The following is a 16,280-nucleotide window of genomic DNA, read 5'->3' on the forward strand; positions in this document are numbered from 1 at the left end:
CAACATCTCCGCCTCCGTTGAAAATGCAGCCGCCGCAGTCGGGGTTTGATCCCACAACCTGCGGGTCAGAAGCTGAGTGCCTTAGCCACTAGACCACCATGGCGGGGTAGCTTCACGATAAAAGCAATATATTTTGTACTTGAGTTTTGGCTGCAATGTGTGGATAGCGTTAACACTGCATACCATGAAAGTGTAAAATTTGTCTTTTGCTATGCCTCAAAATTGTGTTAGCACCGCTACATTCCTTGTTTTTTTTTGAGTGTCGGCTATATTTCATTGGCTTCAGGTATACTTCAATGCAGACTTATGTATGCCAAGCTGAATGTTTCAATATATCAGAAGTAAATATGTCGCAATGTTAGCGTAAGGAGTCTCACATCATTTTCTGCAAGGAACCAACGTTGAATCTACGCTGTTGTTACTTGTAGCTCGAGACATAACTACTGTGATTTCGTTTCTAGGCACAAAAAGTAAGCCACGTGTGTCTCTTGGCTTCGATTGCGGTAAGTACAGAGCGTGCAACATAATTTTAACGGTTGAAGATATAGTCTTGAAAATATACGGTGTTTGTGGTAATTCTGGCATTTAATTTTTTCCCGATCTCTTCGTCTAAACAGAAGATACGAACACGGCTCAGTCGGCACTGCGTCCGGTCTGCGTGAGGAATGTCGCAAGTAACTATCAGGAATCTATCGAGGAATGCGGCAAACTGGGCATGGAGCTCATTCCAATCGGTCTTGAGTGGCCAGAATACATGAACATTGTTAAGTACTACTTCTTGCGGTACATGGTCGCGAGACCGCGTTCAGCTTTGTGGGTCGACACACGGCGCAGGTGGGCAACTTATGTTTTCTCGCTGATTCACTTGCTTAACCCGTTGCGCTAACGCGAATGCTGATTGCAAATACTCGTAGGCAAAAAAACCGTTGGTAATCTACAAACCCAATGAGAACAACGCGTCAGTTTTCGACGTCATTCAACCTCGTATCAACCCGACCTCAAACTTTTTATATTGTAGAAGATTTAAGGAGACTTTCTGCTCTATGCGCAGTATTCAAAGCAGCAGCTGAGTTTTTGAAACCACGCGTTTAAGGCAACCTTTCAAAACACTTGCTCTCACGAGTTACCGCAGCAGCATCAACACTTATGCACGTCGACTGACACATCATTATATAGGACGTATAGCCTGAGAAGACCCTCTTAGACGCTATGGTGCGTTTCGCTGAAACATTTATACAAACTGAAGTAGCTACATTGTCGATAGCATGCTCTACCCATACCGCTTCATGGGTGAACATATAGTTGCTGAGCAGTGCCCAAATATGGAGCTGGAGAAATGAAGTATTTTGCTTTACTCAGTTTAATAATGCCCTGTGGCTCTATGCAGGATCGGCCGATTTTCGCGTAACTCGGAATATTCCCGAGCTCTGGCGACACCCCCTTATGATCGCGCCAACATGACGAAAAAGTCAAATCCACCACTCAGCACGCTGCGTTTCAATGGTTACGATGAAACCAGTGACCGCTTCGAAGGCGGTCGACTAACTTAGGCGGCGTTTTTATAGCGAAAACATCTTCTTTCATTTGTTTGTCATTCCAGTGAGCGCAGATGTGCACCCTTGCAGTAAAATCATCATAAACTTTTCGTGATGATAATTTTTAGAGGCAGGGGAGTTTATATTCATTTTGAAGCATTTATCGCCTGCACGAAGTCTGTTTTAGATTAATCCGCATGGTGGCCTTTGAGATCAGTACTGGCCGAGCGTCTTACAACATCGTGACCGCAGCTGAATCCGAGGCTACGTGTTGGTCTGTACATTCAAGCGGGGCCACATGTCAGCGTGTACATTCAAGCTCGGCCGTTGCGCGTCGTCTTTGTTGTCATCGCCCGCTAGCACCCGAGCACGTGCGGCCATCTAATTAGCTATTTGGCTGAACGCTATATTTCACTAATTAGGCTAGGACATGCCATGACCAAGCTAATTACGCCAAGTCATGGTAAGGCCCAGGTGATTATGCCACAAATTAAGAAGACCATGCTGATGAAGCCATGTAAAGCTACAGCTAGGCTAACTAATGCATGTTAGTTGATGAATGAACTTGCTTATGCTTATTACTTATGAGCACGCTAATCATTAGCACGCTAATTCATGCTAATTATCCATTACTAATATATCAGGAATTAGTATCCCGTTAATCAGAATTACGTTTTTAGCTTCATACTGATCATTGCCTTGCTAATTGCTCCCGAGATAAGACAAGAGAGCTCAGTGTAATGGTCACTAAGCCTCAATCAATTAGTTTAATCAAACTTGAGACAGAGCTGATGTGGTCTTCACTACGAAGCCGATCATGCACATGCGTATACGACCAACATAAAAAAGCTACAAAAAAGCTAGGTCATCATAAGCTCCTCTATGGCTCCAGCCTTGCACAAGTAGTGTAAGCTCACCAAGATAATCTGTATGCAAAAAAGCTGCTGCTTAGCGTTGCCTGCCATCAAGCGCTTGGTCACACCGGCCCCATCACAGTCCCAAGTGGAACTCGAGCTTTCTCAGAATAAACGATCTTGCATCCGAGTTCATGCTTCCATCAGTTTGATTGACAGACTTCTGCAGCGGAAATCCGGTGCACCCATCACGTTTTCTCCTGCCGAGGAGCAGTGCTCATGTCGAGCAGCACGATTTATCTATCAGCTTTATCGCGCAGACTATGCACACATGCACGCAGACGTAAAAGTGATATCACCACGCGGCTACGATATTTCACATTCAATTTCACCGCGCTCACGACGTTGCCAATCACAACCGCGTTGTCGCCAAGATGCGAGCGCCCCTGGTGGACACCTGTCCCTATATTTATTGGAAATATTTGACAGGAGTGAAACAAGCACCTCAAAAGTGCTGCATGTGCACCCTTGCTGCCTTCGAGAGTGGAAATGTCCATGCTGCAGGTGGAACGAAAGAACCCGTCCGAAAGAGGACAGACGCCCACGAACACGCCTGTGGGAGGCGCCTGTTGAGTTGGCAAAAAGTTATGAGGCAATCACGCTGACGTCGCTGCACTGTTAAAATGTTGACTATGTGACTACGCTGACGTGTTCGCACGAGGTGTTTCTTTGATAACCGCCGCAAATGTCCCACTTGTGTCATAGAGAAATATACTATGTAAAGAGTAGCCACAGGAGCCTTTTCACGGCCCACCAAGAAAGGGTATGACCTACCGCTACATGGCGTGTCCATCCTCACTTTTACTCTTTTTTAAAGACATGTAATAGCATCTTCAGGAGGGCACTAAATACGCAAGTTTGGCATCAGTTTTTTTGCAAAGAAGAAATTTCATTAATTGGTGCAACTTTCTATATCCGCTCTACATCATGTCCCGCTGAGCACTTTCAATGCCTTACAACAAAAAAAACAGTAAAATATGACTAGGCAGTGTTGCCTTTCTGCATTTGTTTTCCACGAAGAGCGATGTGGATTAGATGTCTTGTCCATGTGTTACCTTCGTGGAAGCGTGGGTGTGTAGCCTAGTGGTAAAGACACTCGCTTTCGGAGCATGAGGTTGTGGTTTCAAATCCCAGCTTCGGAAAGAAGAAAATTTTGTTGTTTGATTTATGCTGAAGACATTATCGGCCTGACCAACCACTCGCGGCGCTGAAAGCAACGCAGTAGCTGGGCCGCTGGGCCCTACTGTAGTGTCCGCTCTTTATGCAAGTATGTTTCTCTATGCCTGTGTTTCCAACGCCACGTGTGTGCTTGTAGCCATTTTCATCTACGCTGCTATCACGCGCTCCTCACTGTCTTAATGCCATGGCCACTGCTGAACAAGCTCGGAGCAAACTCATCTGCCGAGATGCTCGGGCCATCCTGCATCGCACCCATGTTACGGGCGAACGAAGACAGCCTTCTTCTTCGCGTTGCTAACGTGCTGATCATGTGAGTGCTAAGCGCAAATAACGTTACCACTATAACCATAATGTTCTTAGTAGTAAACATCAGGCTAGCGGCATCAGAATGTCTATAATTTACGCGAAATACGTATCGCCGGTCACACCCTGTGATAATTCTACCAATGGTGTGACGCACCTGACAGCTTCTAGGGGGCCGTTTGTTTCGAGCATTTGCATAATTGCCTTGTCGGATGCGCAGGTTCTCGCCTCTACCTGCGTGTGTGGCTGTAACGCCGCTGAAGTTGAAAATCGACGATGAAACTTGCTGCCGGAGTGATTGCAGTGCCCATGTGGTGCAGCTTTTTTTTCTTGCATTTAGAGGGATTTGCTCTACGGCTATTTCAGCAAGCAGTAGGTTCATACGGTAACACCGTTTTCACACGCAATAGTGTAATTAGAGTGTGTACTTTGCAGGTCTTGCAAGTTTGAGCAAAGAGTGAGGGAGTTTTTCTTGCTCTTCTTACAGAATCAAGAACGACAGCTGCCCGATAATGTCTGACTGGAAAAATTTCAGTTTTAATTACGCTGACTGCACACGGGCTATTGCTTCTACGCTTTGTCTGTGTGAGTACCTCTCTCTCGTTTCGAGAAGCGTCAATGTAGATTATGGGACGTTGCGAATTGAAGGACCCCGTAGGAATCTCGCAGAAAGTTCGACAGGAAGCTGTAGACGCCTAAGCGATAAATCCGTACGTACGCAGAAATTCCCTGGCGCATAGCTGTGCCATGAAATTCGGGCAAGTCTCAATGGCCACTACTTGTCTGCTGAACGTGGAAAATTTGTCTACCGAGAAAAATTTCCTTGCCCCAAAATTTGTCAAAACAGGCTACTTACTATACGTACAAGCACAGGAACTGATCATCATAACTACCTTATTCAACCACCCTACATATAAACTCACCATGATAATAGAAAAAAAGATATCAACCTTGAATTGCAGATCTAACACCCTTTTCTGCTTATTTTTCTTAAAATAAGGGAGTAGAACAGCCTAAAGGGACGTCTTAGGAGATATAACAAATAAATATTTTTATGCTGTGAAATTCTTCTAGTATTTTTTATGTAAAACGTGTATTCAATATGTATTTGTTCATCTTTACTTCTGACAAGTCAGACGGCGATGTTTTCGTATGTGTTTATTTTTAATTGCTATGCATTCCTTTGTACTGATTTTGTTTTTGTTCCACCTTACGTACTGCCTATATGGCAGTGCAGGTAATCTGTAAATAAATAAATACAACTCATCACTGTTCTACTAAAACGTCACAAAACATAAAAAGTTGCAAAAAACGCATTATTTGTAAGTAATAAATTTTTGAATGAGCGTACGCTGAATCCAGAAGGGTCTTTTTTAACCTTTTTGCGCATTTCATGAAAACGTTTGCATTTAATTGCCCTTCGACAAAATTCAGTGTCACTTCTTCGCCGTGCGACTTCGCGCCTATCTTCTTTGAATGCGAGGTCATCTCAAGGTATTGAAATCGAATTGATTACAAAATTTAGAAAGCTTCTGAGATCAAGAAAACAGAAAACACATGTGCCATCAAAACTCCAAGCATTGTTCTTAGAATCGGACACGATGTTCCGGTTAAGTTGAATTGTAGTAACATGACTCACGGCGGACGTGCCTTTCTTCGCTATGACCTTGCGACAGTTTATGTTTTTTATCTCTTGTTTTTTATACTTATTTCCAGTTGTAATAAATTATCGCTCAGTTCTTTGTCACCACTTCCTCCGTGTAGTGTAGGTCCCATATGCGCACTGTTTATATGCAGTATTACGTAACAAGCCTCCCTTAAAGACACTACCCCACAATATTGCCGTTTTTTCGTTTTCTCTGAATATGGTGTTGCGTACACGTATATAAAGAGCAACTGAATAACAAAGAATTATTAATAAATAGTAAGTGTATATAGTACAGTTTTTTCTAAGGCCGGTAAAATTTTTTTGGAGTAATTACATCGTCTTTTTTTCTTCCAAACTTACAGTCATCAACAAAGCAAGACACATTTCTGCTGGCACTACAACCGAACAAAAAGCAAACAGCACAGCTACTGCTCCTGGTGTTATGAACACAACGCAAGGACAGTGAACGTATAATACTGGCTCTTTAGCAATTATTATTTTATAGTTAAGCGGCATTGCAAGCACTGTAAAAAAAGAAATCATCTTAACGAACGCACCTTGTCGTCCACGTATAGTATGATTTGATTCTTCATGTTTTAACGCCTTAGCGCTGATTGATTATATCATATGCCGACTAGTCACAAATGTGCTAATGGTTCGGAGTCGTAGGTCTAGCAATAAGCGCGTCACCGAGCCGCCGCCTGTTTTCACTGACGCTTCTCGCACTATTACAGAGAGAGAGAGAGAGAATAAACATTTATTATTAACAAATGCACACTGAGCCTTCCTTGGGTGGGGCCCTCAGTCCAGGGCTCCATTGCCTTGCGCGACCCTGCGAACCCGCTGGACCACCTGCTGCTGTTCCTGCCAGCGTAAGCTGAGCAGTGCAGACTCCCAAGAGGAAGGGGTGGGATTGGGAATGGGAGGAACGCGCTGTGGGGCAGATCATTCCCACGTGGAATGGTACACCACCAGTACGGATCCACAGAATGGGCAGTAGGAGGGGTAGAGAGTCGGATGAAAGTGATTTAGCATATAAAGGCAAGGGAATGAATTCGTCTGTAGTTGCCACCAGGCGACAGCATCTGCTCTGTTAAGTGAAGGATAAGGGGGAGGATACGTATAACGGCTCTGTCGGTAGTACTCCAGCGTAGCGTTGTAGTTTAGTGGTTCTGTCAATGCGTCGTCTGGATTGGACAGCTCTTCCAATAGAGCCCGGCCGGTCAGCTCTCGGGCAACCGCATGGACGCGTTCATTACCATGGAGAAAGGCGTGTCCAGGAGTCCAGACGATACGCACAGGACGTAATGCGGATGGTGAGACAGAAGAGAGGATACTGTGTGTATGTGCAGCCACAAGTCCTTGAGAAAAAGCATGGCAAGCAGCTTGTGAATCTGTTACAATAGTGACAGGGAAGTCATGTGAAAGTGTCGTAGCGTGAACAATTGCCAGAGCAAGAGCTCCCTCCACTGCCAGACCACTGTCTGTAGTGCGAAGTGTGGCAGACGCCATAAGAGCGTCTGTGTCATCTGTCACGGCTAAACACATGGCTGAGTTCTCTGGGTAGCGTGCCGCATCAGTGTAAAGTACTTGTAAGTCTGTGGTACCATCACTAAAGACGCCTGTCATAGCCTGAATTTGGGCACATCGACGACCGGCGTGGCGGGATGGATTATTATTGCGTGAAATCGGAGGCACCTTGATGAGTGCGCGGACAGTAGAAGCAAGGTTATGTCGCGGTACTTGTGCGGGTTTTTTGGGAATCGGGTAGCCAAGACGAGCCAGGATGGCGCAGCCCTGACGGGTATGCTTTAGCTGTTGGAGCTGACTGTTGTGCTGGGCCTCGATGAGTTCGGTTGCGGTGTTGTGGACTCCTCATTGAAGGAGGCGTTGTGTAGATGTGAGGGAAGGCAAGCCGAGAGCCGCCTTCACAGCTGTTCGTAGAAGGATGTCCATCTTTTTTATTTGAGCTAGCGTGAGATTGTGAAAGGGAAGATTATAGGTAAGCCGACTAACTATGAGTGCTTGTACTAAGCGGAGGACATCCTTTTCACAGAGGCCTCTCCTGCGATTGGTGATGCGTTGGATCATGTTTGTCATTTGAGTTATCTGCTGAGCCAGAAGGTGTGTAGTGTGCGAGGCCTTGCCGTCGGACTGAAGGTCGAGGTCTAAACTGCGAATTCGTGGTGCCAGAGGGATAGGATGGCCATCAAGGAACAGCGAAATGTCAGGAGAATCAGCGGTTTTGCGGCGCCGCTTGTATACCAATAACAACTCCGACTTATCTACTGAGCACGTAAGGCTGCCGGCAGCTGCATAGTATTGTACCACAGACACAGCTTCCTGTAGGGCGTCCTGAATGGTTCCATCTGATCCTTTGGTTGCCCAAATTGTAATGTCATCTGCATACATGGCATGCGGGATGTTGGGAACCAAATTGTAATGTCATCTGCATAGATGGCATGCGGGATGTTGGGAACCTGTTGTAATAGGGAAGGGAGTTTAGCCATAGTCACGTTGAACAAGGTGGGCGAGAGAACCGAGCCCTGTGGTGTTCCTCTGTGTGTGAGACGATAGACGTCCGAATGGAGGTCTCCGATCCCCATAGTGGCCTTGTGGTCAGAAAGAAAGTACCTGACGTAATTCTAGATACGTGAGCCACACTGAGATGAAGCGAGATTGTCAAGAATAAGGTCGTGGGAGACGTTGTCAAAAGCACCCTTCAGATCCAGAGCCACAATAGCTCGGACCTGGTTTGAAGTGGGGCTATCCAACACGTCCTCCTTAAGCTGTAATATTACGTCCTGTGTAGAGATACCAGGATGGCGGCCGAATAGTGTATGAGGAAAAAACTGATTGTCTTCGAGAAATGGTTGCAGTCGAGAGAGGACAACGCGTTCAAAGAGTTTAGCAACACATGAAGTTATGAATATAGGGCGAAGATTCTGGAGGGATAGCGGCTTACCAGGCTTTAAAATAAGTATGATTTCTGCGTGTCGCCGCTCCTCTGGTAGCGTGCCATTGTTTCAATGTTCGTTGTAAAAAGCGGTTAGATATTCGATTGACTGGTCATCTAAATTACGCAGAAGTGTGTACGTAATCCCGTCTGTACCGGGTGCTGTGTTACGCTTAATGCTTTGCAAAGCTGCCCTAACCTCTGCTTCTGTAATATCCTCATCTAGAGGCGTATCGTGTTCGTGTGGATAATCACGATAGGCGGGACGGGGGCCCGTAGATACATGGTGTTGCTTTAAGTTGTGCAGCAGAGTGGTATCGTCGAGCCCTGATTTGTGGAGAATGGTGCGGATTGCGTTAGCAGTGTGTGATTTTGTCTGCGTGGGATATAAAAGAGCACGGAGTATACGCCACGTTCGAGGTGTACTTAGTGAGCCGTCGAGTCGATCACAGAAGTTATGCCAATTGTGGCTAGTGAGGATGTTCGCATAGTCATGTGCCTCAGTACCTAGTTGGGCGATTCGGAGACGAAGTTTTTGGTTATGTTTCCGTCACCGCCACCGCCGTGTCAAGCCTCTGTGGGCATCCCAGAGATGCAGAAAATGCCGGTCCACATCCGGCGTTTCTGTCGTCGCCGCGATGAGTTTGGTAGCTCTTTGAAAATCGGACTGAAGTTGTAATATCCAAGCCTCTAGGGAAGGAGAGTCCTGATGGGTAGTTGTACGATTACGCCTAAATGCATCCGAATTTGTTAGTTTTATGATGCACTCTGGGTCACGCGTGGCTGCTACTTGGAGCTCTGTAGTTAGTATATGGTGATCACTGCCTAGATTCACCATGAGGTTGCACCAGGAATGGTGGGTAACCCCCTTGACTATCGTGAGTTCGGGGCATGTGTCCCTGCTCACACTATTACCTAGGCGAGTGGGTTCATCAGGTTTTGTCAGCAGGGTCATGCGATGAATCGCGAGAACCTGTGCGAGTCTTCGGCCTTTAGACGTTTCTGTTGCGTAGCCCCAAGCCGGATGGGGGGCATTGAAATCACCTACAATAACTATGTGTTTACCCAACTTGCATGGTTGTGCAAATAGATGACCGAAGTCATCGTTCCTGGCGTTAGGTGCTCTGTAAACGTGAAGCACGTACAGGCTGCTACTAGAACGAGAGCACGGGACTAATTCGAGAAGTACGTGTGAGACGGAGGTGCTTTGAAGGATGTGTTCAAAGACAGTGACATGCTTAGAAAGTAATGTAGCTGTGCGATGTGGTGTATTGTTCGTTACGTCCGTGTATGTGGTGTAACCCGGAAGCGTAGGCGTACATTTTACTTCTTGTAACGCTATGACATCGGGAGTAATGCGCTGCGTCGCAATGAATTGCATTAGAGCTCCGCGTTTCCTACGATACCCCCTGCAATGCCACTGCCACACACGTAGGAGTTGAGGGGTGTCACGCGTTGACCTACGGTTTCTCGCCATGATCATGCGATAGCGGGGCCTCGGTAGTACATGGAGGCATTTCAGACTGTGCTAAATCTTGGTGGAGGGTGGTGGGAAGTGGGACTGCAGCAGCTGCGGCTGTTAAGACGGTTTTTCGGGACGGTAATAGGAAACGGGAGGGGCGTATGTAAGAATGCAGTCACTGTGTTTCACGTGCCGGAGACGTGGTGAGTTTTGGTGCAGATGGCGCAATATTAAGTTGGCCAAGCGCAGCCGATATCTGCTGTTTAACATCCGTTACAATCTGCTGGACAGCAGGTTTCAGGGCCTGCTGGATCAATTGTTGGAGGGGAGCTGTTAGTTCAGCGATAATGCTATCCTTCGTTTTCTGCATTTCTACCTGCATCCCAGCTGCTAATTCGTTCCTTAAATAAGTAGCCATTTCGTTCAACGCCTCTCGTGTGCAATCGTCGGATCGTGGCGTAGTTGACGGCATGTCAGGGTGAAGCTGAGTGTCTACCTACATGGGTTGTGGTAATCTAGGTGGCGTTGGTTGTGGTGTTCTTTGCTGCGTTGATGTTTGTGTGAGGGAGTGGCACTGGTTTGGAGAGGGAGGGAGAGGAGGGAACTGCCCTGCCCAGCTTACCGTTCGTGCTTTTTTGTGGGAACCGCTTTGCTGGCCACGATGATGCATTGTCCCGTCCGTGTGCCAGCCTTGAGATCCCTGCTGGCCAGCGAAACCGCTCCGCGACGACGAGTTTCCTCGCTTGGGCCCCGACTTATCCCTGGAATGGCTCCTTCGCCTGGCTGCACTCCCGGATGTACTGCTCTGCCGTCCGGGGCTGGGAGATGGTGACTGGGCCTTCCTGGTGGGAGTAGCTGACCGGGGTGGTTTGCGTCGGTTGACTGGTGGCAAAAACCGCTTTGGGCATGGTTTGGCAGCCGTCGGGTGGTCGCCACCACAAAGCATGCAAGAAGGGCAGCACTCGTGGTTGTTAGGTGATAGTTAATCCCCGCACACTCGACATTTCGGTCTGTCAGGAGGCTGTGGGCACACATCCTCGCGGTGTCCTGTTTTGTTGCACTTTCTACCGTGGGGAATAGTCCGTTTGTAGAGGTAGCAGCGAAGAGCCTGTCCGTACGCGTTGACGAAGAAAGAGACTTGCTTGTCACAAAATGTGAGCACTATTGCTCCGGAGTTGCCGAGGCGTCTGCACGTAAGGACCTCGTAGCCCGGTACTTCAACTTCTGTCAGGAAGTCGTCTGATGTGATTTCATGGCCTATTCCATTGACCACACCTTTGCACAAATTATCAGGCGCAATACCATAAGAGGTGATGTCATAGGTTGCTGCGTGCACTGTAATTTTGGTGATTTGTCCAAGTGCAGTGGCGATGTGTTCAGATGAGGTGCTCATTGTTAGCAAATTTTGATTTTCGTCAACACGAAGCTTGATATCAGGCTTCTCACTGCGTATATTTGCTGCGTGGGCTATGGCGAGAAGTAACGTCTTGGGGCTAACCTTGCTCAGATATAATCCACCTTGGGGACGGATTGCTAGCTTGTAGTCCTCGGCAGGGAGTGGTGGGAGTCTTGGTAGACGCGGCTTAGGCCGGCTCTGGCGTAGAGCGGGCTCAGACGGCATGTGCTGGGCAGCTGTTGAGTCGGTACGGTATGGGGTTGCAGCTGTCGGCGTTTGTTCGCTCTCTTGGTAACAGTGATCCATGGATGTGCGTTGTGCTCATTGCTCACCTGCGTATCGGCGTCTTGACTGGTCTGCGTATCCATCATGTGGTCCGTGGAGCGAGAGGGCAATGAGTGCTTCTCGTCGGCTGGGACGCTCCCAGAGACGCTCGCCATCCGCTGTAGAGCGGGGCGGCGTTCTGTTCAAGCCGCGTCTCCTGCTTGTAAGGGTTAGCGAGGTGGACCTCTTCAAGAACTTTCGAAAGCGTTAAGACGTTTAAAAGCGCACTCACAGGTTGAAGTCCGGTATAGGCTTGACAGTGGTGATGCTAGGAACAAGTTCCTATCATTGCAACAGGTCGCCAGGAAAAAACTCTTCTCGAAAATGAACCTGAGCCAGGGCCGATGTGATTCGCGTCCGTCGCATGCTCTCGCTCTAAGTTGAAGCAGCGACGCTGATCCCTACCACCGAGGTCCTCAGAGTAAAGGCGCGTTCACACTTGAGAAGCGAAGAGAAAGGAAAACGCGAGAGCGGCTGGAAAACCGCGACCACGCGCGTCGAAGATGTTCACATTCATTCTGCCCATTCCGCCGCTGCTGCTGTCGACACCTTGACAATTCAATTTTGCCTGCTTTTTGATAACTGAACTTCGAACCAAATTCTAGTTATTCACGCAAAGTAGTGAAAATAAACAGGTCGCACCTTTTCAAAAGTTGATTTTGGAGATAAGCCAGCAGAAACAATACGAGCGAACGCTCCGGCAGCGGTGGTGGCGCATTCAGCTGGCTGTACACAAACGCGAGACACGTTGTGGCATGCTGACTCGCTGTCGCTGCACCGTCTACTTTCAGAGTTCTGGGCGATTGTAATCCAAGTCAGGCTCTCGATGAGCGCGTCCTCTTCGCGGCCATCAAGCTTCGTCGTACTGTATGGGTATTTTTAGATTTGAGCCAATGTGAGCCACCGCCAAACGCCTTTGCCGCCATGTTCAAAGTGTGGCCGGCTGGTCAGGTTACGTGGCTTGATCTAGTGCAGGCAAGGCTGTGAAGCCTTGGCTGCAGGATTGAATCCCGGCTGCGACTGCTGCATTTCCGATGGAGGCGGAAATGTTGTAGGCCCGTGTACTCAGATTTGGGTTCACGTTAAAGGAACCCAGGTGGTCGAAATTTCCGGAGTCCTCCACTACGGCGTCTCTCATAAACACACGGTGGTTTTGGGACGTTAAATTTCACATATCAATCTTCATCAGACACTCCTTCCAGGCAAGGAATAATAAGCATTTTATTTTGATTGTGAAATTATCATTACGCAGAACCCACGAGCAAGCCCCGACGCATTGCACATTATAATGGTGGGTCAACACGATTGATTTGATTTATTTGTAGGGCTTAACATCCCCAAACCACCATATGAATATGAGAGACACCGTAGTGTAGGGATCCGAAAATTTCGACCACCTGGGGTTTTTTAGCGTGCACCCAAATCTGAGTCCGCGGGCCTACAACATTTCCGCATCCATCGGAAATGCAGCCGCCACAGCCGGGATTTGATTCCGCGACCTTCGGGTCAGCAGCCGAATATCTTAGCCACTAGACCGCCACGGCGGGGCACAGCGGGTCAACACACTTCACTGGATTTACCGAGTCTGCACATTACATGCAACTCAAATCGTAGCAATCGCTTCCGGTGTCGCTAGATGAAAATTTACTCAACGTTGCTTACAAAGCAGTACAAATAAGGAGCTAGAAATAAATCAGGAAAAGAGTAAGGGCTATCTTTTTGTTAGACACAATAATATTGAGAACTAACAGACCCTGATTCCAATAAAGTATAGAGGATGTTATTAGTACCTAATGTAACGTAACTGTGAATGAAGAAAAGTGATTGAAAAGATAACTTGCGGCCAGCAGGGACCATATCTTCGACCTTTCAACTAAGCGCCCAATGCTCCACGAACTGGGCTACAGCGCCAGTCATCCCTAAGTTCACATTAGGGGGCATATACGTCCATTTTAACCTGAGAATGTTAGTCAACGCCGCTAGCCTGCATGACGGCGAACGTGGAACACTTTTTTTTTCTTCCTCTTCACATCATGTAACACGTGATTTTGTTACAAGCTCTCGGCTGACCAACAATTCGTAGTCTACCCCCCGAAGGCATCAAGCCTGCCAGAACGATAAACCGTCGCTGGGAATGAAAGAAAGAAGCGAAAATTTAAGGCCCCGTTTTACAGCGAAACCTGTTATGAGATCCAAACAAGGGTCGCTTTTGGTGCCTCAGTTGCCCACTGTCACCTGTGTCTGTAAACAATATCGTACAAAAAAAACTAAATGAAAAATGCCGAGGTCAGAATGGGATTCCTAACATGGCCTCCTGCGTCTTAGCGCAGTATTCTACGATTGAACTACCCCGGTGCATTATACTCCGTTGGAAACTGACCCTTGGTAGGCTTTATGTCGGGTACGGAATCACGTCATTATGTTTATTAAAGCGTTTTACAACAGGAAAGGACAAACCAGGCGCCACGCAATGCGAATTGCATGACGAGTAGGTCATGGAATGTTTCAACTCGTTACCAAAGGCTCCGGCATAATTTTCATCGTCGTCAGCCACAGCATCAACAAAATCGACATAGATCTTTGCGAGTGTGTAGCGGGTACTACACTGCTCCTAATAATGACGAATGACACCGTGGACGCATTCTCACTGCGCAAACATTATCATGATTTATGGCGAAGTGGGTACCCTGCAAGTGTTTTTGTAGCAGTTCCCCAAAGAATGCTTAGAAAAGGCTCTAGAAAGAGCGCTATTCCAGCTTTCGCTGCGACTGTGGAGTGCATTCTGCGCAGGCCTGGTCGTTTGTTTTTTCGTTTTGTTAGATACATCATTAATGAGAGCTGGTGCTAGTATTCGACGACTTGCAGTCTTCTCGCGATGGTGGGGACGCATCACCGCTGCGCCGTCTCATAAATAAGAAACCAAAAGTGTCATTTCAGATATTGATAAACATTTCGCATTCTCAAGCACTGCGACAATGCTCTTGTGGTTCTTAAAAATATTTAAATTCGTGTCAGTACTCCACTAATAATAGACTAATTACCACAGGGTGCATTAAAGAACCGAAAAAAAAGTGTGCCAAGCGTTTTTTTTTTTTTTACTGAAACAAATTTTGATAACTTTGCCGCTTCAATCTAGAACTACGCTTGAGTGGTAAACGCTACGTTGCGTTCAAAAATAAAAGAAAGAAACGCACATTTTGAATCACCAAACTCGTTTCGTGCAAGGGGAGGGTCAACACAACTTTATGCGCGTTCATGTGCGTGTTTGTATGTGCGCCTGTAATACAAACATGCTCTTGTGTCGTCAGTAGCATGGCCTGCTTGCATGCTTACATGCAACTGCCGGCTGCGCATGCGCCAAGGCACAGCGTGCGTATATCGTCTGTCCAGATTATCAAAGGGGGCGTTATTTTCTCTTTTGTACTTCTTGTGTGGAGGCTGTCAGTCTGCACCTCGAGAATAATGACGTTGTACCACGTGTCCGGTGACCGGCTACAACAACTGACGACGAGGATGGGATACGCCACAAGCTTCTAGAAATCCCACTCGAGCCAGGTGTGACTCAGTACAGCGACCACTGTCGGGCAGTTGCCTTTGTTCCTCGAAGATGAGGACAGCATCGTTGATTGATTGACATGTGGGGTTTAACGTCCCAAAACCACCGTATGATTATGAAATACGCAACGGCAACATTGTAGTACAGCTGGAGTGGTCGAAGTATTTGCCGTGGTAATTGAAGCAGTGCAATACAAGAAGCTTATAATTGTCACGGCTCGCTGTTGCCTGAAACACCTGCTGAAGCATCATTCACAGAAGTTTGTTGGCGTTCTGAAGAAGCATTACGCTCCCAAGCGCTTGCTGGTCACCGCATGGTATCGCTTTCTCAAGTGAAAGCAGGAGCTGCAGGAGACTGTCACAGATTTTTTAGTCAAATTGAAGATTTCGCTCTAACATGTGAATTCAGTGCCTTTTAGGCCGAAGCGTTGCGGGACCAGCTCGTTGCTGCACTACGTACCGAGTGACTACGGTGCAGGCTGTTGTTAATGCCACACAGAGAAGTAACATGGGAACGCACTTGCAGCGTAGCCATGTCCATGCAAGCGGCAACGCAAGACACGAAAGACGTTATGCAAACCACTTGTGCAGAAACTGAAGCATATGCAGAAACTGAAGATATTCTGCTGGCAACGGAAAGTTGCAGATCGTAGTAGAGCACCATCGATGAAACCTGCGAAGAACGCAGTTCAGCTGGGAAAAGACAAAGAGGACAACAAAAGCAGCGAAAAGAACATGCCATCGCTGTGGAGGACCGCTTACACTCGTAAGTTGCCGATTTCTGTAAAACACCGGTTTTGGGCCAACAGCCACGGCCGCGTTTGTCTGGATCACTTGAGCAGATGGTTTTAGCTCAGCGGGTTGACGCTTTGAGGCAGTTTTTGGCTCCCATGTGGCTGCCTGACTACCATAGATTGCGCATGCTTCTGCGTACTATGTAAGAGCCCGAAACTGCCTCAAGGTGTCGCCCCGCAAAGAAAAAAAACTGGCTGCTCACGTGCTCTACAC

General features: G+C 47.4%; 1 long non-coding RNA gene across 1 annotated transcript; it reads left to right on the top strand.

The window, feature by feature from the left end:
* The first annotated feature begins 4,413 nt into the window (after window positions 1–4,413).
* On the top strand, window positions 4,414–6,352 carry LOC142774416 (uncharacterized). The gene is made up of 2 exons (XR_012886388.1): window positions 4,414–4,516; window positions 5,942–6,352. It is a non-coding gene; the product is annotated as an uncharacterized LOC142774416 (long non-coding RNA).
* The last annotated feature ends 9,928 nt before the right edge of the window (window positions 6,353–16,280 follow it).

The sequence above is a fragment of the Rhipicephalus microplus genome, chromosome 10 (genome assembly GCF_043290135.1).
Source record: "Rhipicephalus microplus isolate Deutch F79 chromosome 10, USDA_Rmic, whole genome shotgun sequence".
NCBI lineage: Eukaryota > Metazoa > Arthropoda > Arachnida > Ixodida > Ixodidae > Rhipicephalus > Rhipicephalus microplus.